This window comes from Garra rufa, chromosome 8 (assembly GCF_049309525.1).
Source record: "Garra rufa chromosome 8, GarRuf1.0, whole genome shotgun sequence".
Classification (NCBI taxonomy): domain Eukaryota; kingdom Metazoa; phylum Chordata; class Actinopteri; order Cypriniformes; family Cyprinidae; genus Garra; species Garra rufa.
In genome coordinates this window covers 740,875-765,317 of record NC_133368.1, presented here as the reverse complement: position 1 = coordinate 765,317, position 24,443 = coordinate 740,875, and the positions used below count along the sequence as shown (strand labels likewise).

The window sequence follows — 24,443 nt, the reverse complement described above, 5'->3', positions numbered from 1 at the left end:
GTACATGGCAACAGACCCTGACCCTGACAAAGAAAGCAATAGATCCCTACTTAAGTATTTCTGGAAAAAGCCATCTGCTGTTTCCACCCAGTTTCGAACTGGGGACCTTTCGCGTATGAGGCGAACGTGATAACCACTACACTATGGAAACCTGCACAGAGGCGACAGCCAGCAATCTCCTCGTGATCGCTTGCTGAAGAGTTAATAAAAGAAGAGATAACTAAATCCCTCCTCTGACGTCGTAATCAGTTCATGTTTTCCCACAAAAGAGAAACATTGTTTCTGCTCGGTTTCGAACCGAGGACCTTTCGCGTGTAAAGCAAACGTGATGACCACTACACTACAGAAACTTGACGTGACTTCATTGTTCTTTTAACTCCGATTGGCAGAAGGCCTTTGTAGTGTTAACGAAGAAAGCAACAGATCCCTACTTAAGAAATTGAGGAAAAAGCCAAGAGCTTTTTTAGCACAGTTTCGAACTGGTGACCTTTCGCAAATGAGGTGAACGTCAAAATCATTATGCTACAGAAACTTGCGCAGAGAAGACAGACAGCAATCTCCTGGTGATCGCTTGTTATTTTGTTAACGTACATCGCAACAGACCCTGACAAAGAAGGCAATAGATCCCTACTTAAGTATTTCTGGAAAAAGCCATCTGCTGTTTCCACCCAGTTTCGAACTGGGGACCTTTCGCGTGTGAGGCGAACGTGATAACCACTACACTATGGAAACCTGCACAGAGGCGACAGCCAGCAATCTCCTCGTGATCGCTTGCTGAAGAGTTAATAAAAGAAGAGATAACTAAATCCCTCCTCTGACGTCGTAATCAGTTCATGTTTTCCCACAAAAGAGAAACGTTGTTTCTGCTCGGATTCGAACCGAAGACCTTTCGCGTGTAAAGCGAACGTGATGACCACTACACTACAGAAACTTGACGTGACACCACAGTTCTTTTTAAGTCCGCTTGGCAGAAGGCCTTTGTAGTGTTAACGAAGAAAGCAACAGATCCCTACTTAAGAAATTGAGGAAAAAGCCAAGAGCTTTTTTAGCACAGTTTCGAACTGGTGACCTTTCGCAAATGAGGTGAACGTCAAAATCATTATGCTACAGAAACTTGCGCAGAGAAGACAGACAGCAATCTCCTGGTGATCGCTTGTTATTTTGTTAACGTACATGGCAACAGACCCTGACCCTGACAAAGAAAGCAATAGATCCCTACTTAAGTATTTCTGGAAAAAGCCATCTGCTGTTTCCACCCAGTTTCGAACTGGGGACCTTTCGCGTGTGAGGCGAACGTGATAACCACTACATTATGGAAACCTGCACAGAGGCGACAGCCAGCAATCTCCTCGTGATCGCTTGCTGAAGAGTTAATAAAAGAAGAGATAAGTAAATCCCTCCTCTGACGTCGTAATCAGTTCATGTTTTCCCACAAAAGAGAAACGTTGTTTCTGCTCGGTTTCGAACCGAGGACCTTTCGCGTGTAAAGCGAACGTGATGACCACTACACTACAGAAACTTGACGTGACATCACAGTTCTTTTAAGTCCGCTTGGCAGAAGGCCTTTGTAGTGTTAACGAAGAAAGCAACAGATCCCTACTTAAGAAATTGAGGAAAAAGCCAAGAGCTTTTTTAGCTCAGTTTCGAACTGGGGACCTTTCGCGTGTAAAGCAAACGTGATGACCACTACACTACAGAAACTTGACGTGACACCACAGTTCTTTTAACTCCGCTTGGCAGAAGGCCTTTCTAGTGTTAACGAAGAAAGCAACAGATCCCTACTTAAGAAATTGAGGAAAAAGCCAAGAGCTGTTTTAGCACAGTTTCGAACTGGTGACCTTTCGCAAATGAGGTGAACGTCAAAATCATTATGCTACAGAAACTTGCGCAGAGAAGACAGACAGCAATCTCCTGGTGATCGCTTGTTATTTTGTTAACGTACATGGCAACAGACCCTGACCCTGACAAAGAAAGCAATAGATCCCTACTTAAGTATTTCTGGAAAAAGCCATCTGCTGTTTCCACCCAGTTTCGAACTGGGGACCTTTCGCGTGTGAGGCGAACGTGATAACCACTACACTATGGAAACCTGCACAGAGGCGACCGCCAGCAATCTCCTCGTGATCGCTTGCTGAAGAGTTAATAAAAGAAGAGATAAGTAAATCCCTCCTCTGACGTCGTAATCAGTTCATGTTTTCCCACAAAAGAGAAACATTGCTTCTGCTCGGTTTCGAACCGAGGACCTTTCACGTGTTAGGCGAACGTGATGACCACTACACTACAGAAACTTGACGTGACTTCATTTTTTCTTTTAACTCCGCTTGGCAGAAGGCCTTTGTAGTGTTAACGAAGAAAGCAACAGATGCCTACTTAAGAAATTGAGGAAAAAGCCAAGAGCTTTTTTAGCACAGTTTCGAACTGGTGACCTTTCGCAAATGAGGTGAACGTCAAAATCATTATGCTACAGAAACTTGCGCAGAGAAGACAGACAGCAATCTCCTGGTGATCGCTTGTTATTTTGTTAACGTACATCGCAACAGACCCTGACAAAGAAGGCAATAGATCCCTACTTAAGTATTTCTGGAAAAAGCCATCTGCTGTTTCCACCCAGTTTCGAACTGGGGACCTTTCGCGTGTGAGGCGAACGTGATAACCACTACACTATGGAAACCTGCACAGAGGCGACAGCCAGCAATCTCCTCGTGATCGCTTGCTGAAGAGTTAATAAAAGAAGAGATAACTAAATCCCTCCTCTGACGTCGTAATCAGTTCATGTTTTCCCACAAAAGAGAAACGTTGTTTCTGCTCGGATTCGAACCGAAGACCTTTCGCGTGTAAAGCGAACGTGATGACCACTACACTACAGAAACTTGACGTGACACCACAGTTCTTTTTAAGTCCGCTTGGCAGAAGGCCTTTGTAGTGTTAACGAAGAAAGCAACAGATCCCTACTTAAGAAATTGAGGAAAAAGCCAAGAGCTTTTTTAGCACAGTTTCGAACTGGTGACCTTTCGCAAATGAGGTGAACGTCAAAATCATTATGCTACAGAAACTTGCGCAGAGAAGACAGACAGCAATCTCCTGGTGATCGCTTGTTATTTTGTTAACGTACATGGCAACAGACCCTGACCCTGACAAAGAAAGCAATAGATCCCTACTTAAGTATTTCTGGAAAAAGCCATCTGCTGTTTCCACCCAGTTTCGAACTGGGGACCTTTCGCGTGTGAGGCGAACGTGATAACCACTACACTATGGAAACCTGCACAGAGGCGACCGCCAGCAATCTCCTCGTGATCGCTTGCTGAAGAGTTAATAAAAGAAGAGATAAGTAAATCCCTCCTCTGACGTCGTAATCAGTTCATGTTTTCCCACAAAAGAGAAACATTGTTTCTGCTCGGTTTCGAACCGAGGACCTTTCGCGTGTTAGGCGAACGTGATGACCACTACACTACAGAAACTTGACGTGACTTCATTTTTTCTTTTAACTCCGCTTGGCAGAAGGCCTTTGTAGTGTTAACGAAGAAAGCAACAGATGCCTACTTAAGAAATTGAGGAAAAAGCCAAGAGCTTTTTTAGCACAGTTTCGAACTGGTGACCTTTCGCAAATGAGGTGAACGTCAAAATCATTATGCTACAGAAACTTGCGCAGAGAAGACAGACAGCAATCTCCTGGTGATCGCTTGTTATTTTGTTAACGTACATCGCAACAGACCCTGACAAAGAAGGCAATAGATCCCTACTTAAGTATTTCTGGAAAAAGCCATCTGCTGTTTCCACCCAGTTTCGAACTGGGGACCTTTCGCGTGTGAGGCGAACGTGATAACCACTACACTATGGAAACCTGCACAGAGGCGACAGCCAGCAATCTCCTCGTGATCGCTTGCTGAAGAGTTAATAAAAGAAGAGATAACTAAATCCCTCCTCTGACGTCGTAATCAGTTCATGTTTTCCCACAAAAGAGAAACGTTGTTTCTGCTCGGATTCGAACCGAAGACCTTTCGCGTGTAAAGCGAACGTGATGACCACTACACTACAGAAACTTGACGTGACACCACAGTTCTTTTTAAGTCCGCTTGGCAGAAGGCCTTTGTAGTGTTAACGAAGAAAGCAACAGATCCCTACTTAAGAAATTGAGGAAAAAGCCAAGAGCTTTTTTAGCACAGTTTCGAACTGGTGACCTTTCGCAAATGAGGTGAACGTCAAAATCATTATGCTACAGAAACTTGCGCAGAGAAGACAGACAGCAATCTCCTGGTGATCGCTTGTTATTTTGTTAACGTACATGGCAACAGACCCTGACCCTGACAAAGAAAGCAATAGATCCCTACTTAAGTATTTCTGGAAAAAGCCATCTGCTGTTTCCACCCAGTTTCGAACTGGGGACCTTTCGCGTGTGAGGCGAACGTGATAACCACTACACTATGGAAACCTGCACAGAGGCGACCGCCAGCAATCTCCTCGTGATCGCTTGCTGAAGAGTTAATAAAAGAAGAGATAAGTAAATCCCTCCTCTGACGTCGTAATCAGTTCATGTTTTCCCACAAAAGAGAAACATTGTTTCTGCTCGGTTTCGAACCGAGGACCTTTCGCGTGTTAGGCGAACGTGATGACCACTACACTACAGAAACTTGACGTGACTTCATTTTTTCTTTTAACTCCGCTTGGCAGAAGGCCTTTGTAGTGTTAACGAAGAAAGCAACAGATGCCTACTTAAGAAATTGAGGAAAAAGCCAAGAGCTTTTTTAGCACAGTTTCGAACTGGTGACCTTTCGCAAATGAGGTGAACGTCAAAATCATTATGCTACAGAAACTTGCGCAGAGAAGACAGACAGCAATCTCCTGGTGATCGCTTGTTATTTTGTTAACGTACATCGCAACAGACCCTGACAAAGAAGGCAATAGATCCCTACTTAAGTATTTCTGGAAAAAGCCATCTGCTGTTTCCACCCAGTTTCGAACTGGGGACCTTTCGCGTGTGAGGCGAACGTGATAACCACTACACTATGGAAACCTGCACAGAGGCGACAGCCAGCAATCTCCTCGTGATCGCTTGCTGAAGAGTTAATAAAAGAAGAGATAACTAAATCCCTCCTCTGACGTCGTAATCAGTTCATGTTTTCCCACAAAAGAGAAACGTTGTTTCTGCTCGGATTCGAACCGAAGACCTTTCGCGTGTAAAGCGAACGTGATGACCACTACACTACAGAAACTTGACGTGACACCACAGTTCTTTTTAAGTCCGCTTGGCAGAAGGCCTTTGTAGTGTTAACGAAGAAAGCAACAGATCCCTACTTAAGAAATTGAGGAAAAAGCCAAGAGCTTTTTTAGCACAGTTTCGAACTGGTGACCTTTCGCAAATGAGGTGAACGTCAAAATCATTATGCTACAGAAACTTGCGCAGAGAAGACAGACAGCAATCTCCTGGTGATCGCTTGTTATTTTGTTAACGTACATGGCAACAGACCCTGACCCTGACAAAGAAAGCAATAGATCCCTACTTAAGTATTTCTGGAAAAAGCCATCTGCTGTTTCCACCCAGTTTCGAACTGGGGACCTTTCGCGTGTGAGGCGAACGTGATAACCACTACATTATGGAAACCTGCACAGAGGCGACAGCCAGCAATCTCCTCGTGATCGCTTGCTGAAGAGTTAATAAAAGAAGAGATAAGTAAATCCCTCCTCTGACGTCGTAATCAGTTCATGTTTTCCCACAAAAGAGAAACGTTGTTTCTGCTCGGTTTCGAACCGAGGACCTTTCGCGTGTAAAGCGAACGTGATGACCACTACACTACAGAAACTTGACGTGACATCACAGTTCTTTTAAGTCCGCTTGGCAGAAGGCCTTTGTAGTGTTAACGAAGAAAGCAACAGATCCCTACTTAAGAAATTGAGGAAAAAGCCAAGAGCTTTTTTAGCTCAGTTTCGAACTGGGGACCTTTCGCGTGTAAAGCAAACGTGATGACCACTACACTACAGAAACTTGACGTGACACCACAGTTCTTTTAACTCCGCTTGGCAGAAGGCCTTTCTAGTGTTAACGAAGAAAGCAACAGATCCCTACTTAAGAAATTGAGGAAAAAGCCAAGAGCTGTTTTAGCACAGTTTCGAACTGGTGACCTTTCGCAAATGAGGTGAACGTCAAAATCATTATGCTACAGAAACTTGCGCAGAGAAGACAGACAGCAATCTCCTGGTGATCGCTTGTTATTTTGTTAACGTACATCGCAACAGACCCTGACAAAGAAGGCAATAGATCCCTACTTAAGTATTTCTGGAAAAAGCCATCTGCTGTTTCCACCCAGTTTCGAACTGGGGACCTTTCGCGTGTGAGGCGAACGTGATAACCACTACACTATGGAAACCTGCACAGAGGCGACAGCCAGCAATCTCCTCGTGATCGCTTGCTGAAGAGTTAATAAAAGAAGAGATAACTAAATCCCTCCTCTGACGTCGTAATCAGTTCATGTTTTCCCACAAAAGAGAAACGTTGTTTCTGCTCGGATTCGAACCGAAGACCTTTCGCGTGTAAAGCGAACGTGATGACCACTACACTACAGAAACTTGACGTGACACCACAGTTCTTTTTAAGTCCGCTTGGCAGAAGGCCTTTGTAGTGTTAACGAAGAAAGCAACAGATCCCTACTTAAGAAATTGAGGAAAAAGCCAAGAGCTTTTTTAGCACAGTTTCGAACTGGTGACCTTTCGCAAATGAGGTGAACGTCAAAATCATTATGCTACAGAAACTTTCGCAGAGAATACAGACAGCAATCTCCTGGTGATCGCTTGTTATTTTGTTAACGTACATGGCAACAGACCCTGACCCTGACAAAGAAAGCAATAGATCCCTACTTAAGTATTTCTGGAAAAAGCCATCTGCTGTTTCCACCCAGTTTCGAACTGGGGACCTTTCGCGTGTGAGGCGAACATGATAACCACTACATTATGGAAACCTGCACAGAGGCGACAGCCAGCAATCTCCTCGTGATCGCTTGCTGAAGAGTTAATAAAAGAAGAGATAAGTAAATCCCTCCTCTGACGTCGTAATCAGTTCATGTTTTCCCACAAAAGAGAAACATTGTTTCTGCTCGGTTTCGAACCGAGGACCTTTCGCGTGTAAAGCGAACGTGATTTTTTTTTTTTTTTTTTTTTTTTTTTTTTTTATTTAAAAAAACATATTACATCACAAAAAGTACAAAATACATTTCACATTTTTTACATATGCAGATATGTACATTAATTCATTCATATTTCTGCCATTTCCATTGCAAACTATTTTCTGAATACTCTACCAATGTGTTTCCTTTTACAAACGTTTCAATAAAATCATCCTCTCTGTCACTCATTAGAAAATATTTCCATATTAAATTCACAGAGTTTTCAATTTTGTTTTTAAACAAAACCCATACATCAACTTTCCTTTTTTCATATTTTGATACATTTCTTCTTAGCCATATTACATTCTTTGCAATTGTTGTCAATAAAGTAAAGACATTCACATTACAACCTTTACCATTGTACCCAAATAAAACCATTTTTTCCCAAGCATTTTGTGTCATATTCTCATTATATTTTTCTTTCAGCATGGATTTTACAATTTTTTTCATTCTTCCCATAAAATCATCCAATTCTTCACAATAAAAAAATAGATGTAATAGACCTTCATCACTTTTCATGCATACCTTACACCTTGCATCTTTTTCTATCCCAATTTTACACAACCTCATTTCTGTTAAAATACCATTATGTCTTAATAAGAAATTAAAATCTTCTAAAATTGGATCCATATATTTCATTCCCACATTTTTCCAAATATCTATTTCATCTACATCATATCTTTCTTTCCAATAGCTGTTTGCCACAGGTTTAGCAAAAGCCCTTTCCCTAAAAACCAAATAAAAATCTTTTACTTTACATTCAAAAAAACACTTATTTTCACCATTTGTCTTTTTTAAATATAGCTCAGGCATGCCTTCATTCTCATCCTTTTCATTTTTTTCAATCCTTTCCACCCATCCTTTTGGTATTGCTTTCTTTAATTCATCGAACTGTTTTATCAGTGTTCCTTTTGTCACATTCCTTTCTATTTCAAAAATTGCATCCATAATTGCTTGTACTGGAAGATAACCATTTATTACTTCATATAAAATGTCTTTGACTTGTCTTACTCCTCCATCCCACCATTTCTTATAGTAAATTACATTCCCTTCATTTGTAACATTCGAGTTTAAAAACAGAGGTTGTTCTAACAGTTGCATTCTTCCTTTTGGTAAAATTAATACTTTATCTAAGAAAGATGACCAGGTTTCTAAAACTTCTTTATAAAAATTTGGTAGACCCATTAACATATATTTTTTTGTCTTCATCCACAGTGCGTTCCATCCCATGCTAAAATTACTAAATTTCTTTAAAAAATATTCCATTACATTTTTCCACATTGCCTTTCTCTTAACATCCATAAACCTTTTCACCAATTTAACTCTTAATGTTTTCATTCTTAACATTGGATCTAATAGCCCTAGTCCTCCTACATCAGTTCCACCAATAAGCGTATCATATGCAATTTTTGCTCTTCCCTTTCCCCATAAAAAATTTAAAACACTTTCTTTTATTCTTTTAAAAAACTCATAAGGCAATGGAGTTACACTCAGCACATACCAAATCTTAGAAAGCATTAAAGCATTTATCACTAATACCTTTCCCTTTAATGTTAAATTTCTTAATTTCCAAAATCTCAATCTTTGTTCCATTCCTTTTAATGCTCCCTCCCAATTAAAAACATCAGCTTTATTAAAATCCATACCCATCCAAATTCCTAAAAGTTTTATATGTTCTCCTTCTTCTTTAAAATGCATGTGCTGAGGTAATGTTTCCACATTCCCAATTCTCATACACAAGCTCTTTTCAATATTGACCTTAGCTCCAGACCCTTTACAATATTTCTCCACAATCCCCATTGCCTTAACAACACTTTGAATGTCTTCAACCAACAATGTTGTGTCATCTGCGTATTGGTAGATTGGCTCCTGTATATTACTTCCCTCTATTCTAATACCCTTTATCTCTGTATCTGCTTTTATTGCTAATCCCAAAGGTTCTGCTACTAGTGAATAAAGTAAAGCAGATAAAGGACATCCTTGCCTTATAGACCTTGTTAGTTGAAAACATTCTGATAAAAACCCATTGCATTTAATACACGTAAAAATATTAGAATAAAAGATCATAATCCACTTTCTAAAATTTTTCCCAAATCCAAATTCTTTGATAACATTTAGTAAATATCCATGCTCCACTCTATCAAAGGCTTTTTCTAAATCCAAACTTATTAAATATCCCTTCTTATTTTTTTCCTTCATATAAAACATTGTGTCTCTTATACTTTGAACAATATCTAGAATATCTTTATTTTGTATTCCATATGCCTGGGTAGTACTTATGATTTTAGGTAAAACTGTCCTTAATCTATTTGCTAACACCTTTGCTAAAATTTTGAAATCTGTATTTAGCATTGTTAAAGGCCTGTAATTCTTAAGATCATTAGGATTTCCTCTTTTTTTATAAATCATTTTAATCATTCCTATCTTCATTCTTTCACTTAACTCCTCTTTTTTAAAAATCTCATCATATACTTCTTTTAAAATTGGGACTAATATTTCTCTAAAATTCTTATAAAACATTGCAACAGACCCTGACAAAGAAAGCAATAGATCCCTACTTAAGTATTTCTGGAAAAAGCCATCTGCTGTTTCCACCCAGTTTCGAACTGGGGACCTTTCGCGTGTGAGGCGAATGTGATAACCACTACACTATGGAAACCTGCACAGAGGTGACAGCCAGCAATCTCCTCGTGATCGCTTGCTGAAGAGTTAATAAAAGAAGAGATAACTACATCCCTCCTCTGACGTCGTAATCAGTTCATGTTTTCCCACAAAAGTGAAACGTTGTTTCTGCTCGGTTTCGAACCGAGGATCTTTCGCGTGTAAAGCGAACGTGATGACCACTACACTACAGAAACTTGACGTGACACCACAGTTCTTTTAACTCCGCTTGGCAGAAGGCCTTTGTAGTGTTAACGAAGAAAGCAACAGATCCCTACATAAGAAATTGAGGAAAAAGCCAATAGCTGTTTTAGCACAGTTTCGAACTGGTGACCTTTCGCAAATGAGGTGAACGTCAAAATCATTATGCTACAGAAACTTGTGCACAGAAGACAGCCAGCAACCTCCTGGTGATCGCTTGTTATTTTGTTAACGTACATCGCAACAGACCCTGACAAAGAAGGCAATAGATCCCTACTTAAGTATTTCTGGAAAAAGCCATCTGCTGTTTCCACCCAGTTTCGAACTGGGGACCTTTCGCATGTGAGGCGAACGTGATAACCACTACACTATGGAAACCTGCACAAATGCGACAGCCAGCAATCTCCTCGTGATCGCTTGCTGAAGAGTTAATAAAAGAAGAGATAACTAAATCCCTCCTCTGACATCGTAATCAGTTCATGTTTTCCCACAAAAGAGAAACATTGTTTCTGCTCGGTTTCGAACCGAGGACCTTTCGCGTGTTAGGCGAACGTGATGACCACTACACTACAGAAACTTGATATGACTTCAAAGTTCTTTTAACTCCGCTTGGCAGAAGGCCTTTGTAGTGTTAACGAAGAAAGCAACAGATCCCTACTTAAGAAATTGAGGAAAAAGCCAAGAGCTTTTTTAGCACAGTTTCGAACTGGTGACCTTTCGCAAATGAGGTGAACGTCAAAATCATTATGCTACAGAAACTTGCGCAGAGAAGATAGACAGCAATCTCCTGGTGATCGCTTGTTATTTTGTTAACGTACATCGCAACAGACCCTGACCCTGACAAAGAAAGCAATAGATCCCTACTTAAGTATTTCTGGAAAAAGCCATCTGCTGTTTCCACCCAGTTTCGAACTGGGGACCTTTCGCGTGTGAGGCGAACGTGATAACCACTACACTATGGAAACCTGCACAAATGCGACAGCCAGCAATCTCCTCGTGATCGCTTGCTGAAGAGTTAATAAAAGAAGAGATAGCTAAATCCCTCCTCTGACGTCGTAATCAGTTCATGTTTTCCCACAAAAGAGAAACATTGTTTCTGCTCGGTTTCGAACCGAGGACCTTTCGCGTGTAAAGCAAACGTGATGACCACTACACTACAGAAACTTGACGTGACTTCATTGTTCTTTTAACTCCGATTGGCAGAAGGCCTTTGTATTGTTAACGAAGAAAGCAACAGATCCCTACTTAAGAAATTGAGGAAAAAGCCAAGAGCTTTTTTAGCACAGTTTCGAACTGGTGACCTTTCGCGTGTGAGGCGAACGTGATAACCACTACACTATGGAAACCTGCACAGAGGCGACAGCCAGCAATCTCCTCGTGATCGCTTGCTGAAGAGTTAATAAAAGAAGAGATAAGTAAATCCCTCCTCTGACGTCGTAATCAGTTCATGTTTTCCCACAAAAGAGAAACGTTGTTTCTGCTCGGTTTCGAACCGAGGACCTTTCGCGTGTAAAGCGAACGTGATGACCACTACACTACAGAAACTTGACGTGACATCACAGTTCTTTTAAGTCCGCTTGGCAGAAGGCCTTTGTAGTGTTAACGAAGAAAGCAACAGATCCCTACTTAAGAAATTGAGGAAAAAGCCAAGAGCTTCTTTAGCTCAGTTTCGAACTGGGGACCTTTCGCGTGTAAAGCAAACGTGATGACCACTACACTACAGAAACTTGACGTGACACCACAGTTCTTTTAACTCCGCTTGGCAGAAGGCCTTTCTAGTGTTAACGAAGAAAGCAACAGATCCCTACTTAAGAAATTGAGGAAAAAGCCAAGAGCTGTTTTAGCACAGTTTCGAACTGATGACCTTTCGCAAATGAGGTGAACGTCAAAACCATTATGCTACAGAAACTTGTGCACAGAAGTGAGCCAGCAATCTCCTGGTGATCGCTTGTTATTTTGTTAACGTACATCACAACAGACCCTGACAAAGAAGGCAATAGATCCCTACTTAAGTATTTCTGGAAAAAGCCATCTGCTGTTTCCACCCAGTTTCGAACTGGGGACCTTTCGCGTGTGAGGCGAACGTGATAACCACTACACTACGGAAACCTGCACAGAGGCGACCGCCAGCAATCTCCTCGTGATCGCTTGCTGAAGAGCGGATAAAAGAAGAGATAACTAAATCCCTCCTCTGACTTTGCAATCAGTTCATGTTTTCCCACAAAAGAGAAACGTTGTTTCTGTTCGGTTTTGAACCGAGGACCTTTCGCGTGTAAAGCGAACGTGATGACCACTACACTACAGAAACTTGACGTGACATCACATTTCTTTTAAGTTCACTTGGCAGAAGGCCTTTGTAGTGTTAACGAAGAAAGCAACAGATCCCTACTTAAGAAATTGAGGAAAAAGCCAATAGCTGTTTTAGCACAGTTTCGAACTGGTGACCTTTCGCAAATGAGGTGAACGTCAAAATCATTATGCTACAGAAACTTGTGCACAGAAGTCAGCCAGCAATCTCCTGGTGATCGCTTGTTATTTTGTTAACGTACATCACAACAGACCCTGACAAAGAAGGCAATAGATCCCTACTTAAGTATTTCTGGAAAAAGCCATCTGCTGTTTCCACCCAGTTTCGAACTGGGGACCTTTCGCGTGTGAGGCGAACGTGATAACCACTACACTATGGAAACCTGCACAGAGGCGACAGCCAGCAATCTCCTCGTGATCGCTTGCTGAAGAGTTAATAAAAGAAGAGATAACTAAATCCCTCCTCTGACTTTGCAATCAGGGGTCCGTTCTTCGTACCTCGCTAACTCAGTTAGCTGGATTTGATTGTTGACGATTCCGCGTGATCTTGGATCGCTCGGTTCTTCGAAGCTCATCCTGGACTTGCTGTCATAGCAACAGGTGCGCAAGCTTAAACCTGCTCGGGAGCAGGTTTATTTCATGTAAACAGGATTTAGGCTGCGCTCCTGGCGGGTTATGATTGGTTGAAATGGCGAGGTCACATCTGATTGGTTAAAGAGCACGACTGACGCGGACTGACTCACGTGGGAAAAGAAAAGTATCTTGCAAGAAAGTGTATATATATGACAGGTTCCAAAAAATATTTGGCAGCACAACTGTTGATATTATCCAACATTGATCATTCTAATAATAAATCAGCATATTAGAATGATTCCTGAAGGATCGTGTGACACTTAAGACTGGAGTAACAGCTGATAAAAATTCAGCTTTTCATCACAGGAATAAATTCTATTTCAAAGTATGTTAAAATATATTAAAAAAACAAAAACATTATTTTATTTTGTAAAAACAATTTGCAATATTACTGTTTTTTCTGTATTTTTAATTAAATAAATGCAGTCTTGATGAGCATAAGAGACTTCTTTAAAGACTATTACAAGTCTTACTGACCCCAAACTTTTGAACGGTAGTGTATAAAAAAATAAAAAAATAAATAAAATAACATATCAAGGAAAAAACATGTAACATGGGCAGCATTAACGTATTTAATTTGTTCACTACTTTTTGCCAGCCCTCTCTCCTTGCTTTTCCAGCCTTTGCAGTTTTCCCTTGCGTTTTAATTAAACTCTGAAACTCCTGAAATCCCTCAATCAAGAGTTCTTGCTCTGCTGCAGAAAAATACTGAGCGAGCTCCTTCGTCATGTTCGCCGACCAATCAAAGAGTTGCCCATCAATGTTTCTACTATCGATACGTAGCCCCTTTTAAGCCACCCAGTGATCTCAAATAACTTCATCCAGCTATACTGATCATCAACAACAGGTGCGTTCGGAGAACCGGAATAGCGAGCTCATAGTTAGCGCGATGATTTGATCTTGGATGTGTCATTTGATCCTGGATGTAGTAAGCGAGGTACGAAGAACGGACCCCAGTTCATGTTTTCCCACAAAAGAGAAACGTTGTTTCTGCTCGGTTTCGAACCGAGGACTTTTCGCGTGTAAGGCGAACATGATGACCACTACACTACAGAAACTTGACGTGACACCACAGTTCTTTTAACTCCGCTTGGCAGAAGGCCTTTGTAGTGTTAACGAAGAAAGCAACAGATCCCTACTTAAGAAATTGAGGAAAAAGCCAAGAGCTTTTTTAGCACAGTTTCGAACTGGTGACCTTTCGCAAATGAGGTGAACGTCAAAATCATTATGCTACAGAAACTTGCGCAGAGAAGACAGACAGCAATCTCCTGGTGATCGCTTGTTATTTTGTTAACGTACATCGCAACAGACCCTGACCCTGACAAAGAAAGCAATAGATCCGTACTTAAGTATTTCTGGAAAAAGCCATCTGCTGTTTCCACCCAGTTTCGAACTGGGGACCTTTCGCCTGTGAGGCGAACGTGATAACCACTACACTATGGAGACCTGCACAAGGAAAAGCCAGCAATCTCCTCGTGATCATTTGCTGAAGAGCGGATAAAAGAAGAGATAACTAAATCCCTCCTCTGATATCGCAATCAGTTCATGTTTTCCCACAAAAGAGAAACATTGTTTCTGCTCGGTTTCGAACCGAGGACCTTTCGCGTGTTAGGCGAACGTGATGACCACTACACTACAGAAACTTGATGCGACTCCACAGTTCTTTTAACACCGCTTGGCAGAAGGCCTTTGTAGCGTTAACTAAGAAAGCAACAGATCCCTACTTAAGAAATTTAGGAAAAAGCCAATATCTGTTTTAGCACAGTTTCGAACTGGTGACCTTTTGCGTGTGAGGCGAACGTCAAAACCATTACGCTACAGAAACTTGTGCAGAGAAGACGGCCAGCAATCTCCTGGTGATCGCTTGTTATTTTGTTAACGTACATTGCAAACAGACCCTGACAAAGAAAGCAATAGATCCCTACTTAAGTAATTCTGGAAAAAGCCAATAGCTGTTTCCACCCAGTTTCGAACTGGGGACCTTTCGCGTGTGAGGCAAACGTGATAACCACTACACTATGGAAACCAGCACAGAAACGACAGCCAGCAATCTCCTTGTGATCGCTTGCTGAAGAGTTAATAAATGAAGAGATAACTAAATCCCTCCTCTGACGTCGTAATCAGTTCATGTTTTCCCACAAAAGAGAAACATTGTTTCTGCTCGGTTTCGAACCGAGGACCTTTCGCGTGTTAGGCGAACGTGATGACCACTACACTACAGAAACTTGACGTGACACCCCAGTTCTTTTAACTCCGCTTGGCAGAATGCCTTTGTAGTGTTAACGAAGAATGCAACAGATCCCTACTTAAGAAATTGAGGAAAAAGCCAATAGCTGTTTTAGCACAGTTTCAAACTGGTGACCTGTCGCAAATGAGGTGAACGTCAAAATCATTATGCTACAGAAACTTGTGCAGAGAAGACAGCCAGCAATCTCCTGGTGATCGCTTGTTATTTTGTTAACGTACATCGCAACAGACCCTGATCCTGACAAAGAAAGCAATAGATCCCTACTTAAGTATTTTTGGAAAAAGCCATCTGCTTTTTCCACCCAGTTTCGAACTGGGGACCTTTGCGTGTGAGGCGAACGTGATAACCACTACACTATGGAAACCGGCACAGAAACGACAGCCAGCAATCTCCTCGTGATCGCTTGCTGAAGAGTTAATAAAAGAAGAGATAACTAAATCCCTCCTCTGACGTCGTAATCAGTTCATGTTTTCCCACAAAAGAGAAACGTTGTTTCTGCTCGGTTTCGAACCGAGGACCTTTCTCTCCACTCAAATTAATTGTCAGTGTATCTAAAATTGTGTATCTTAGAAAAAGAAAATGACGAACTACCTCTTAAACATGCATATCTTAATTTGATGTGCCTTTAAAACGCTGAAATATGTAATGTATTTTATTCTGAAGGTAAAAGTTGTCGAGTTATTTAACTGCCCGCGGCGCCGTCAGGATCACTTGATTTTTTTCCCCCTTAATAAAGTGGATACAGCTTACAATACTCGTTCAAGAGTACGGCATTGCTCAAAACTATGCTATTTTACATATTTCTGTTATTTGTGTACAATCACAATAAAAAAAAACAGATGTGTAGGCTATTTGTAAAAAAATAAATGGAAACAAGATGCTGCTTTAAGGGAGCATCACATAAATTGCCTACAATTCTGCATATAGGCTTGCTACTTATTAATTTTATTTTATTTCGTTTTGTTAAATTATTATTCATTCAGAAAAAACATATATTTCGCATATGGGCCTATTTTATTTATTATTATATATAGGTTTATTGGGTTTTTCTCTGTGCATAAGCTCTGCGCGTGATGCGCATGACGTTCTGATGTTTATGCTGCTTCTTGCTTGTGTATAATTAATCCCTGAAAACGAATTTAGCTGTTTTTAATGTATCACAGCCACGTATCAATTAAATTTAATTGTAATTTAACATAATCTTGTCGGTCGATAAATAATTTAATGACGTTAGTTGTCGGTTGGGAAAAATAAAATAACCGAAATTAACATTTCTATTTCCGATGCAGTCTAATAAATGTTCGTCAGGAAAACAAAGAAAGAAAAGAAAATAACAATACAACTGCACCTGCTTATGAATATCTTTTTGCTATTGGTTTGAACCATAATTTCAGGAAAGAGGAATCATTGAACTATTGTACTGGTATTTGTGACCAACGCCCCCTAGAGCTGGCCATGGTGTTTGGCTACAGAATGTTGTTCCTTGCGCCACCTGGTGGATATTATATGAAGCGCAACAACGTTGTAAAAAAATCTGAAAAAGCCGCTGCATTAGGACGCGTGGCCACGCGTGTCGAATTGCAGGCTGCCGCGTGAAAATAGACACATTTTTAATGGCCAGATCTGTACATGTGTGACGATTGTCTACAACAACAAATTCCGCCGTCACAGATGCTTAGTTGTTCATAGATTGCTGACACACTTTCAGTAAGATAATAAAATCTGTTGTTTTAACATTGAGGTGTACGCTAAACACCACAAAAGAACAGACATTTGTGTTTGTGCAACTCTTTGGTTTTCATCGGACATCTAACAAATGACTGTGTATGTTTGATAAATCCACATTCAGTGTAAAGAAACAGATGACAGCCAAAAAAAAAAACAGAATTGTCAGATTCTTTTAATCATAAACACAAAGTTTCAATAATTGTAGTTACATCATTTGTAACTGAAAAATCTCTTTGCTACATTAAATGTTTCCAGACTCATTTTAACCAGTACATGCATATATCTATATTACTGCTTTAGAATGTATAGTTAATGTGTTGAATGGAAAAGCACTTGGTTATTTTTGGAGTTTAGTGATCCTGGAATGTTGATATTCAAGGTTGCGCGGGTGAAGTTGGAGGGTTTGGATCACTGGTAATCTTCAAATCACAGCAGAACAACACTGGTTCTTCACCGAGACACAGTTTGTGCTGCCACATATATAGAGACTGTTTTGGCTTCAGCTCAAAGGAGAGCAGTTCTTCCTCTTCAGTTGCTTCCTTCCAGCTTTCATTTTCAGTGCTGATATGTGAAAAGGAGAACTGCAACTTTGCAATCAACTCTGCAAGCTCTTCACATTCCGTTGAGGCTGATGTTTTTATCTTCCAGTTTTGACCGATCTGGGCCATCTTTTCCTTATTGTATCCGACCATTTTAGTGATCTTCTTTTTCCATGTCACTGATGTATTGCTGTCATTAGTTATAGTTTTAATGTTCTCCCACATGCCAATGGCTGGGCCTTTAGTTACTGACAGCCCACCAGGAAGGAAGTTAAGAACATCTGGATGAACAGAACAGACAGCAGTCTGCTCGTCTTGGCTGAGATCGGGACAGGCGCAGAACTCGACTCCCCACTCTGAGGCGGGCTTGAGGAAGTAGCAGCCATTTTTCTTGTAGTGTGGTGGGCCCCAGTAATACAGACCATCACTGTAGTTGGAAAGCAGGTCTAGTTCTTCAGCATGCGAGTCTTTAGTCATGTTTGTTGTTCTTCTGTAAGTGCCCTTTTTATGGAAGATGATGTAAAAGTAGCCATGAGCTGCTAAGTAGTGGTCTCCACCCTGGCAGTTAGGATGAAGGCTGTAAATTACAGGATCACTTTCTGTCGTCAGGCTTGTGACTCTGCGACAAGAATTGCCCTTGATGATGTGAAAGTAGCTATCTCCACCAATGTAATGATCTCCATCTTGGCAGGCAGGGTGCAGACTGAAAATAGAGATGTCTGAACCTTTATTTAAATCCTTGGTTTGCATATAGCAGCCGAGGTCAGAGCGGATTATATAATAGTAGTTGTTAAATGCACAGATGTCAGTGCCTTTTGCTTTGCTCCTGGGAATAATGCTGCTCATCGTGCCTGAACCTGCAACACAGAATAAGTCAAACATTCAGTCAATTGCACAGACCCGATGAAATGCTGTTATTATAGTCCTTCTATAGATTGAGCTTTTTGAGTGATTTGATCTCATTAAGTATAATAAAGGTATTAATCAATTATCAGTGTTTAACCTTCATGTATTTGTAATGATTGTCCACTGAAGGCCAGTTTAGAATGAACCCAAGTGCAATTTATTGAGTGGATTATGTTTGCATTTTGGATTTCATGTCAAACAGAGATGAGACTTGACTTAACTTGGCATGGACAGACTTGAACAGAAACTTACCAACAGCAGGTTTACAACATACAATACACGACAAAAAACAAAGGAAAAAAAACATGAGGGCTACTTTTTGGGGATAAGTGAATTTCAGCCCTCATGCGCGGACAGGACGACAGCGTGTAAGTGAGTACTTAAATTCTGTAGTTTAAATAGGCGGTTGTTACATTTGTTGCTGCTAGAGAATCACGTCCTTGTTTTCTAACTATTTTACTTATTTGTTTCTATTTGATTTTGTTGTTGCTAGACATTATTTATTCGTTTCTGTTTATTTGTTTTCCTGGTGATTTCATTGTAAACTGTAGTTTTGATTGCTCTCATTCTAATTGAAATACTGAGCGGACGGCCAAGGGAAGCTTTTGTTTGTGAGATCGCTCCCCTCCTGAGCGCGCTTAAAGTGCAAAGGGTGTTAGTTTTTCGTTTCGGTCTGACCCATTTGCGTACCATCCATTTGGGATTGACTCAGCCAAGTGGGCGTCCCCAGCTGCTATCACCAAAGTATTGATTGGTGGTGTATTTAACTGTGTTGTATCAGCTGAAGCGTCAGCGGAAGCGTTCAGCCTCCTTGCGTGAAGACCGACGAGAGTAAAGACCTACGACTTTTCCGAGCAACGACACCGACAACGCACTTAAGTACTCCTTTCCTTTTTCTCACTCTTCTTTCTGTCCTTCTCTATCATGTGTTTCCAACTCATTCCGGTGCTCTCTACACACCGCACTAACATCACACGCACACGCCGACGCAATCTCTCTAACCTGCGTCCTATAGACACCTCTTCCACTGAACCTTTCTCTTTCACGGTTGGACTCTGGAACTGTCAGTCAGCCGTCAACAAAGCTGACTTCATTTCGGCATTTTCTTTGCAATCTGGCCTGAGCATCCTAGGTTTGACTGAGACCTGGATACGTCCAGAAGACTCTGTAACCCCAGCCGCTCTATCTAATAAATTCTCCTTTTCTCACACCCCGCGTCAGACTGGAAGGGGTGGGGGTACGGGACTTCTTATTTCCAACAACTGGAAATACTCAACCCATTCTCCTCTATGCAATTATAACTCATTTGAATCTCATACAATCACTATAACATCTCCTATCAAACTCCATGTTGTGGTCATTTACCGCCCTCCTAGTCAACTTGGCATCTTCTTAGAAGAGCTGGATGGGCTGCTATCCTCTTTTCCAGAAGATGGCAGCCCACTTCTAGTCTTTGGAGATTTTAACATTCATCTGGACAAACCCTATGCTGCAGACTTCCATTCACTCCTTGCTTCATTTGACCTAAAACGCATTACCACTGCATACACTAATAAATCCGGCAACCAACTTGATCTCATTTACACACGAAATTGTACTTCAGACAACATTGTGGTCAAACCCCTACACATCTCTGACCACTTCTTCATTACACTTAACCTACATCTTGCTACTTGTGCAGGTACCATCCCCCCTACCTGTTACTTTTAGACGAAACCTACGCTCTCTCTCACCCTCCCATCTTTCTTCCTCAGTATCCTCCTCTCTTCCCTCTCCTACCCACTTCACATCCCTGGATACTAATGCAGCAACCGACACGTTATGTTCTACTCTTACTTCTTGCCTAGATGATATATGCCCTCTCTCCTCCAGGCCAGCACGGGCTGCTCCTTCAAACCCTTGGCTATCCGATGTTCTTCGTGAGCATCGGTCCAAACTTAGGGCAGCTGAGAGAAAATGGCACAAATCTAAGGATCCATCTGACTTGAGTATGTATCAGTCTCTGCTTTCATCTTTCTCTACCCAAGTCCATACTGCCAAATCTTCATACTTCCACAACAAGATCAACAATGCTCCGGCCACATGCAACCTTTTCAAAACTTTTAATTCACTGCTCTGTCCCCCTCCACCACCTCCCACCACTTCTATAACAGCTGATGATTTTGCCACATTTTTTACAGACAAAACTACATCTATCAGTAATAAGTTCTCAGCTCCACATATACCGGAACTAAAACTGACCACACCCATGGCTGAAACTCCCCTCTTCTCCTTCCATCCCTATTCTGAGGCAGAAGTAACCAAACTTCTCCTCTCCAGCCATCCGACGACATGTTCTTTAGACCCCATCCCCTCACACCTTATCCAAGCAATCTCTCCTACAATCCTACCGGCGCTCACACACATCATCAACACATCTCTTCTCACAGGCACTTTCCCCATTACATTTAAGCAGGCCTGGGTAACCCCACTGCTCAAAAAACCTACACTTAACACTTCACTCATAGACAACTATAGACCTGTCTCTCTCCTTCCGTTCATAGCAAAAACATTGGAACGAGCTGTTTTCAACCAGCTATCTTTATTTCTCTCACAGAACAACCTATTGGATGCTAACCAGTCAGGATTCAGGAGTGGCCATTCAACTGAGACGGCGCTACTGTCTGTCACTGAAGCCTTGCGGACTGCAAAAGCTGATTCCAAATCATCAGTACTCATCTTGCTGGACCTATCTGCAGCATTTGACACGGTGAATCACCAGATCCTCCTGTCCACCCTCTCATCGTTGGGCATCACAGGGACTTCACTTCGCTGGTTCAAATCCTATCTCTCTGGTAGGTCTTTCAGGGTGGCCTGGGGAGGGGAGGTTTCCAAAACTCATCAACTGGTCACTGGGGTTCCTCAGGGATCAGTTCTTGGACCCCTCCTCTTCTCCATATATACCACATCTCTGGGCCCCATCATACAGGCACATGGCTTCTCCTACCATTGCTATGCTGATGACACACAGCTCTATCTTTCTTTCAAACCAGATGATCCATCAGTAGCTGCAAGGATCTCTGGCTGCCTGGTGGATATCTCTGCATGGATGAAGGAACACCATTTTCAGCTCAATCTAGCTAAAACTGCGCTCCTTGTCTTTCCCGCCACTCCAACTTTACAACATCCATCCAGTTAGGTTCATCAACAATTACCCCATCGACTTCAGCCAGAAATCTTGGTGTAATCTTTGATGACAAGTTGACTTTTAAAGACCACATAGCTAAAACTGCTCGATCCTGCAGGTTTGCATTGCACAACATCAGAAAGATCAGGTCCTTCCTAACAGAGCATGCTGCACAACTCCTCGTCCAGGCCCTGGTCATCTCCAGGCTGGACTACTACAATGCTCTTTTAGCCGGTCTTCCAGGATGTACAATCAGGCCTCTACAAATGATTCAGAATGCAGCAGCACGGCTCGTCTTCAATGAGCCCAAGAAGGCCCATGTCACACCTCTCTTCATATCCCTGCACTGGCTACCGGTTATGGCTCACATCAAATTCAAGACACTGATGCTGGCCTATAGGACAGCCACCGGCTCATCACCTGCCTACCTCCATTCACTACTACGCATCTACACTCCCTCCAGAAGTCTGAGATCCTCTAGTGAAAGACGCCTTATTGTACCACCACAGAGAGGCATGAAATCACTTTCCAAAACATTCTCCTTCAACGTCCCTGCCTGGTGTAATGATCTTCCCACCCCCATCTGGAACGCAGACTCCATAACTGTCTTCAAGCGACTGCTGAAAACCCATCTTTTTCGACACTATCTGACTCAATTAAAAAAAAATAATAATAATAAAAATAAAAAATCTTCTCCTCTCTTTCCTGATCTTCCCTTTCTAGCCCGTACTCATCTAACAACGCCTGACATATGGTATTTTTGAGCACTTCCTATGTCGATCTGCCTCCTTAGGATGAATCACTTGTTGTATTCCCCAATTGTAAGTCGCTTTGGATAAAAGTGTCTGCTAAATGAATAAATGTAAATGTACTTTTACCAAACAATAAGTGTCACGTGACAAAAGCAACCAATGAAAACATGACACATTGAACTAAGGAACCAATGACAGGAATACATGAGTGAAGGGAAGTAAGACAAGTCAAGGACCATGGCTAAACTTCAAAATAAAAAAAATGAATAAAACCCCAAAGCAAGACCCAAACCACACGCAGTGGTGGACAGTAACGAAGTAGTTGTACTTCGTTACTGTACTTAAGTAAAATTTTCAAGTATCTGTACTTTATTGGAGTAGTTTTATTTTGAGTAACTTTTACTTCACTACATTCCAAAGCATAAGATTGTACTTTTTACTTCACTGCATTTCATAAAACATGTCGTTACTCCTTATAATATATCACGAGTTCCGAGACGCAGAAGCAGTGTCTGATTCATGAACAAACTGATTCTTTTCAATGAACCTGTTAAATCGGTTTGCAAATCGCAACAAACGATTCATTCACGAATTGGACTGATCCAATTGCAGCTGTTCTCAAGTCGACAACTCACTGATTCAAATGAGTCGTTTAGAGCGAGTCTCCAGTGAACTGAATTCACAAATAAGAACCGGGAGATCATGTGAGCGCGCGCGACTGATGCTGCGAAAAGTAAGTTATAATGTCGAATTTTAGGATTAATTATTGTAACTGTCAGTTGTTTGCGAACTAAATCTGCTGTAAAGGTTGATATATTTAAGCCCACTAAAATGATTGAATGCAGACACATCAACATCGTTGTCTCAATGTTTTAGGTCAAAAAACGAAACATTAAAATAACAGATTAAATAAACGTTCATATTCCTCACTGCTGTAACGTAACAGTTTTATTAAAATGCTTCGCATTTACGTCTGTTTTTATATTGTTTATTAACTGTATAATTTTTTCTATTATTTGGATCAACTAGCCTAGTAGACAGAAGTGATGGGAAGTTCATTTCATCTTTGAGTCTCGTTCAGCAAAATGAACAAATCTTTTTTCGAGTCATTTCATTCATTTTACCTAAATATAATTAAAAAGCTACGTTTTACTTCCATAACACATGTACTGCTTATACAAACGTTGATCACACTACAAACAAGACAAAACTATAATGCTTTTAGAAACTGAAAATATTAATTCATTGTTTACCTGGGTCTTCAGTCTATGATTAGCTCCCTCCCCTCAATCTGTCCGGGTTTGAGTCGTTTGTTCAACGAATCACTCCCCAAGACGACTCATTCTTCCCGAGTCACATTAAAGATTTGTTCAAAATGAACGAATTGTTCAAGAACGACCCATCACTAGTAGACAGATATAAATGTTTATTCATAACCATACTGAAAATATGTAAAAATTGTTAGCTGATGCTAACTGTCTAGCTAACAAACTTGCTGGTGCTAAGTTGAGGTGATTTTCAGATATGTCCAAATATTTCTAATCAACCACCTAGACAGATTACATCTGAGGGAAAAAGAAAAGATGTGATGTTCAGAACATGGTAACTACAGTAATTATCAAAGTGGGAAGTGATGCCCTCTAGGGGCATTTGGCCAGGGGTGTTTTTACACCACAGACAATATTTGAGTTATATTTTCCTTAAAATGTTCTTCCTAACTTCAGGCCTTATTCTCATATAATTTATAATATTGTGCAAAACAACATGCTTTAAACCCTTTTTCTTACTGGTGAAAATGAGATGGTCAAATCAGTTTTCTTTCAGGTACATCGCAAATATATATATTTTTTAATGTCTGTATTTTATGTCTGAAAAGAGACTGTTATCTTGCCTATAGCATGTTATCAGTATGTCTCACAGACACTTCTTGCTGGATGAAGGACCATCACCTTCAACTCAACTTCGCCAAGACAGCTGCTTGTGTTTCCATCAAACTCATTGTTTCATCACAATTTTACCATTCAGCTTGGAGTTGTTATTGATAATCAGCTGGCTTTCTCAGACCATATTTTGCTAAAACTATTCAGTCCTGCAGCCTTTATTCAACAGGAAGCTCATGTCTTTCTTTCAGAGCATGCTTCACAACTC

General features: G+C 41.0%; 34 non-coding genes across 34 annotated transcripts; all 34 read right to left on the bottom strand.

Moving 5' to 3' along the window:
- Positions 1-78: 78 nt before the first annotated feature.
- trnam-cau (transfer RNA methionine (anticodon CAU)) lies at positions 79-151 on the bottom strand. Its single transcript has one exon. It is a non-coding gene; the product is annotated as a tRNA-Met (tRNA).
- A 126-nt stretch (positions 152-277) lies between these two features.
- trnav-uac (transfer RNA valine (anticodon UAC)) lies at positions 278-350 on the bottom strand. The gene has a single exon. It is a non-coding gene; the product is annotated as a tRNA-Val (tRNA).
- Positions 351-659: 309 nt separating this feature from the next.
- On the bottom strand, positions 660-732 carry trnav-cac (transfer RNA valine (anticodon CAC)). The gene has a single exon. It is a non-coding gene; the product is annotated as a tRNA-Val (tRNA).
- A 126-nt stretch (positions 733-858) lies between these two features.
- trnav-uac (transfer RNA valine (anticodon UAC)) lies at positions 859-931 on the bottom strand. The gene has a single exon. It is a non-coding gene; the product is annotated as a tRNA-Val (tRNA).
- A 515-nt stretch (positions 932-1,446) lies between these two features.
- trnav-uac (transfer RNA valine (anticodon UAC)) lies at positions 1,447-1,519 on the bottom strand. Its single transcript has one exon. It is a non-coding gene; the product is annotated as a tRNA-Val (tRNA).
- Positions 1,520-2,016: 497 nt separating this feature from the next.
- trnav-cac (transfer RNA valine (anticodon CAC)) lies at positions 2,017-2,089 on the bottom strand. The gene has a single exon. It is a non-coding gene; the product is annotated as a tRNA-Val (tRNA).
- Positions 2,090-2,598: 509 nt separating this feature from the next.
- On the bottom strand, positions 2,599-2,671 carry trnav-cac (transfer RNA valine (anticodon CAC)). The gene has a single exon. It is a non-coding gene; the product is annotated as a tRNA-Val (tRNA).
- A 126-nt stretch (positions 2,672-2,797) lies between these two features.
- On the bottom strand, positions 2,798-2,870 carry trnav-uac (transfer RNA valine (anticodon UAC)). The gene has a single exon. It is a non-coding gene; the product is annotated as a tRNA-Val (tRNA).
- Positions 2,871-3,186: 316 nt separating this feature from the next.
- trnav-cac (transfer RNA valine (anticodon CAC)) lies at positions 3,187-3,259 on the bottom strand. Its single transcript has one exon. It is a non-coding gene; the product is annotated as a tRNA-Val (tRNA).
- A 126-nt stretch (positions 3,260-3,385) lies between these two features.
- trnav-aac (transfer RNA valine (anticodon AAC)) lies at positions 3,386-3,458 on the bottom strand. Its single transcript has one exon. It is a non-coding gene; the product is annotated as a tRNA-Val (tRNA).
- Positions 3,459-3,768: 310 nt separating this feature from the next.
- On the bottom strand, positions 3,769-3,841 carry trnav-cac (transfer RNA valine (anticodon CAC)). Its single transcript has one exon. It is a non-coding gene; the product is annotated as a tRNA-Val (tRNA).
- Positions 3,842-3,967: 126 nt separating this feature from the next.
- trnav-uac (transfer RNA valine (anticodon UAC)) lies at positions 3,968-4,040 on the bottom strand. Its single transcript has one exon. It is a non-coding gene; the product is annotated as a tRNA-Val (tRNA).
- A 316-nt stretch (positions 4,041-4,356) lies between these two features.
- Positions 4,357-4,429, bottom strand: trnav-cac (transfer RNA valine (anticodon CAC)). Its single transcript has one exon. It is a non-coding gene; the product is annotated as a tRNA-Val (tRNA).
- A 126-nt stretch (positions 4,430-4,555) lies between these two features.
- Positions 4,556-4,628, bottom strand: trnav-aac (transfer RNA valine (anticodon AAC)). The gene has a single exon. It is a non-coding gene; the product is annotated as a tRNA-Val (tRNA).
- A 310-nt stretch (positions 4,629-4,938) lies between these two features.
- Positions 4,939-5,011, bottom strand: trnav-cac (transfer RNA valine (anticodon CAC)). Its single transcript has one exon. It is a non-coding gene; the product is annotated as a tRNA-Val (tRNA).
- Positions 5,012-5,137: 126 nt separating this feature from the next.
- On the bottom strand, positions 5,138-5,210 carry trnav-uac (transfer RNA valine (anticodon UAC)). The gene has a single exon. It is a non-coding gene; the product is annotated as a tRNA-Val (tRNA).
- Positions 5,211-5,725: 515 nt separating this feature from the next.
- trnav-uac (transfer RNA valine (anticodon UAC)) lies at positions 5,726-5,798 on the bottom strand. Its single transcript has one exon. It is a non-coding gene; the product is annotated as a tRNA-Val (tRNA).
- Positions 5,799-6,289: 491 nt separating this feature from the next.
- trnav-cac (transfer RNA valine (anticodon CAC)) lies at positions 6,290-6,362 on the bottom strand. The gene has a single exon. It is a non-coding gene; the product is annotated as a tRNA-Val (tRNA).
- Positions 6,363-6,488: 126 nt separating this feature from the next.
- Positions 6,489-6,561, bottom strand: trnav-uac (transfer RNA valine (anticodon UAC)). Its single transcript has one exon. It is a non-coding gene; the product is annotated as a tRNA-Val (tRNA).
- A 316-nt stretch (positions 6,562-6,877) lies between these two features.
- On the bottom strand, positions 6,878-6,950 carry trnav-cac (transfer RNA valine (anticodon CAC)). The gene has a single exon. It is a non-coding gene; the product is annotated as a tRNA-Val (tRNA).
- Positions 6,951-9,740: 2,790 nt separating this feature from the next.
- On the bottom strand, positions 9,741-9,813 carry trnav-cac (transfer RNA valine (anticodon CAC)). Its single transcript has one exon. It is a non-coding gene; the product is annotated as a tRNA-Val (tRNA).
- Positions 9,814-9,939: 126 nt separating this feature from the next.
- trnav-uac (transfer RNA valine (anticodon UAC)) lies at positions 9,940-10,012 on the bottom strand. The gene has a single exon. It is a non-coding gene; the product is annotated as a tRNA-Val (tRNA).
- A 309-nt stretch (positions 10,013-10,321) lies between these two features.
- Positions 10,322-10,394, bottom strand: trnav-cac (transfer RNA valine (anticodon CAC)). Its single transcript has one exon. It is a non-coding gene; the product is annotated as a tRNA-Val (tRNA).
- A 126-nt stretch (positions 10,395-10,520) lies between these two features.
- On the bottom strand, positions 10,521-10,593 carry trnav-aac (transfer RNA valine (anticodon AAC)). The gene has a single exon. It is a non-coding gene; the product is annotated as a tRNA-Val (tRNA).
- Positions 10,594-10,908: 315 nt separating this feature from the next.
- On the bottom strand, positions 10,909-10,981 carry trnav-cac (transfer RNA valine (anticodon CAC)). The gene has a single exon. It is a non-coding gene; the product is annotated as a tRNA-Val (tRNA).
- Positions 10,982-11,107: 126 nt separating this feature from the next.
- On the bottom strand, positions 11,108-11,180 carry trnav-uac (transfer RNA valine (anticodon UAC)). Its single transcript has one exon. It is a non-coding gene; the product is annotated as a tRNA-Val (tRNA).
- A 308-nt stretch (positions 11,181-11,488) lies between these two features.
- Positions 11,489-11,561, bottom strand: trnav-uac (transfer RNA valine (anticodon UAC)). The gene has a single exon. It is a non-coding gene; the product is annotated as a tRNA-Val (tRNA).
- Positions 11,562-12,052: 491 nt separating this feature from the next.
- trnav-cac (transfer RNA valine (anticodon CAC)) lies at positions 12,053-12,125 on the bottom strand. The gene has a single exon. It is a non-coding gene; the product is annotated as a tRNA-Val (tRNA).
- A 126-nt stretch (positions 12,126-12,251) lies between these two features.
- trnav-uac (transfer RNA valine (anticodon UAC)) lies at positions 12,252-12,324 on the bottom strand. Its single transcript has one exon. It is a non-coding gene; the product is annotated as a tRNA-Val (tRNA).
- Positions 12,325-12,633: 309 nt separating this feature from the next.
- On the bottom strand, positions 12,634-12,706 carry trnav-cac (transfer RNA valine (anticodon CAC)). The gene has a single exon. It is a non-coding gene; the product is annotated as a tRNA-Val (tRNA).
- Positions 12,707-13,941: 1,235 nt separating this feature from the next.
- Positions 13,942-14,014, bottom strand: trnav-uac (transfer RNA valine (anticodon UAC)). Its single transcript has one exon. It is a non-coding gene; the product is annotated as a tRNA-Val (tRNA).
- Positions 14,015-14,526: 512 nt separating this feature from the next.
- Positions 14,527-14,599, bottom strand: trnav-aac (transfer RNA valine (anticodon AAC)). The gene has a single exon. It is a non-coding gene; the product is annotated as a tRNA-Val (tRNA).
- Positions 14,600-14,909: 310 nt separating this feature from the next.
- On the bottom strand, positions 14,910-14,982 carry trnav-cac (transfer RNA valine (anticodon CAC)). Its single transcript has one exon. It is a non-coding gene; the product is annotated as a tRNA-Val (tRNA).
- Positions 14,983-15,108: 126 nt separating this feature from the next.
- On the bottom strand, positions 15,109-15,181 carry trnav-aac (transfer RNA valine (anticodon AAC)). Its single transcript has one exon. It is a non-coding gene; the product is annotated as a tRNA-Val (tRNA).
- Positions 15,182-24,443: the final 9,262 nt, after the last annotated feature.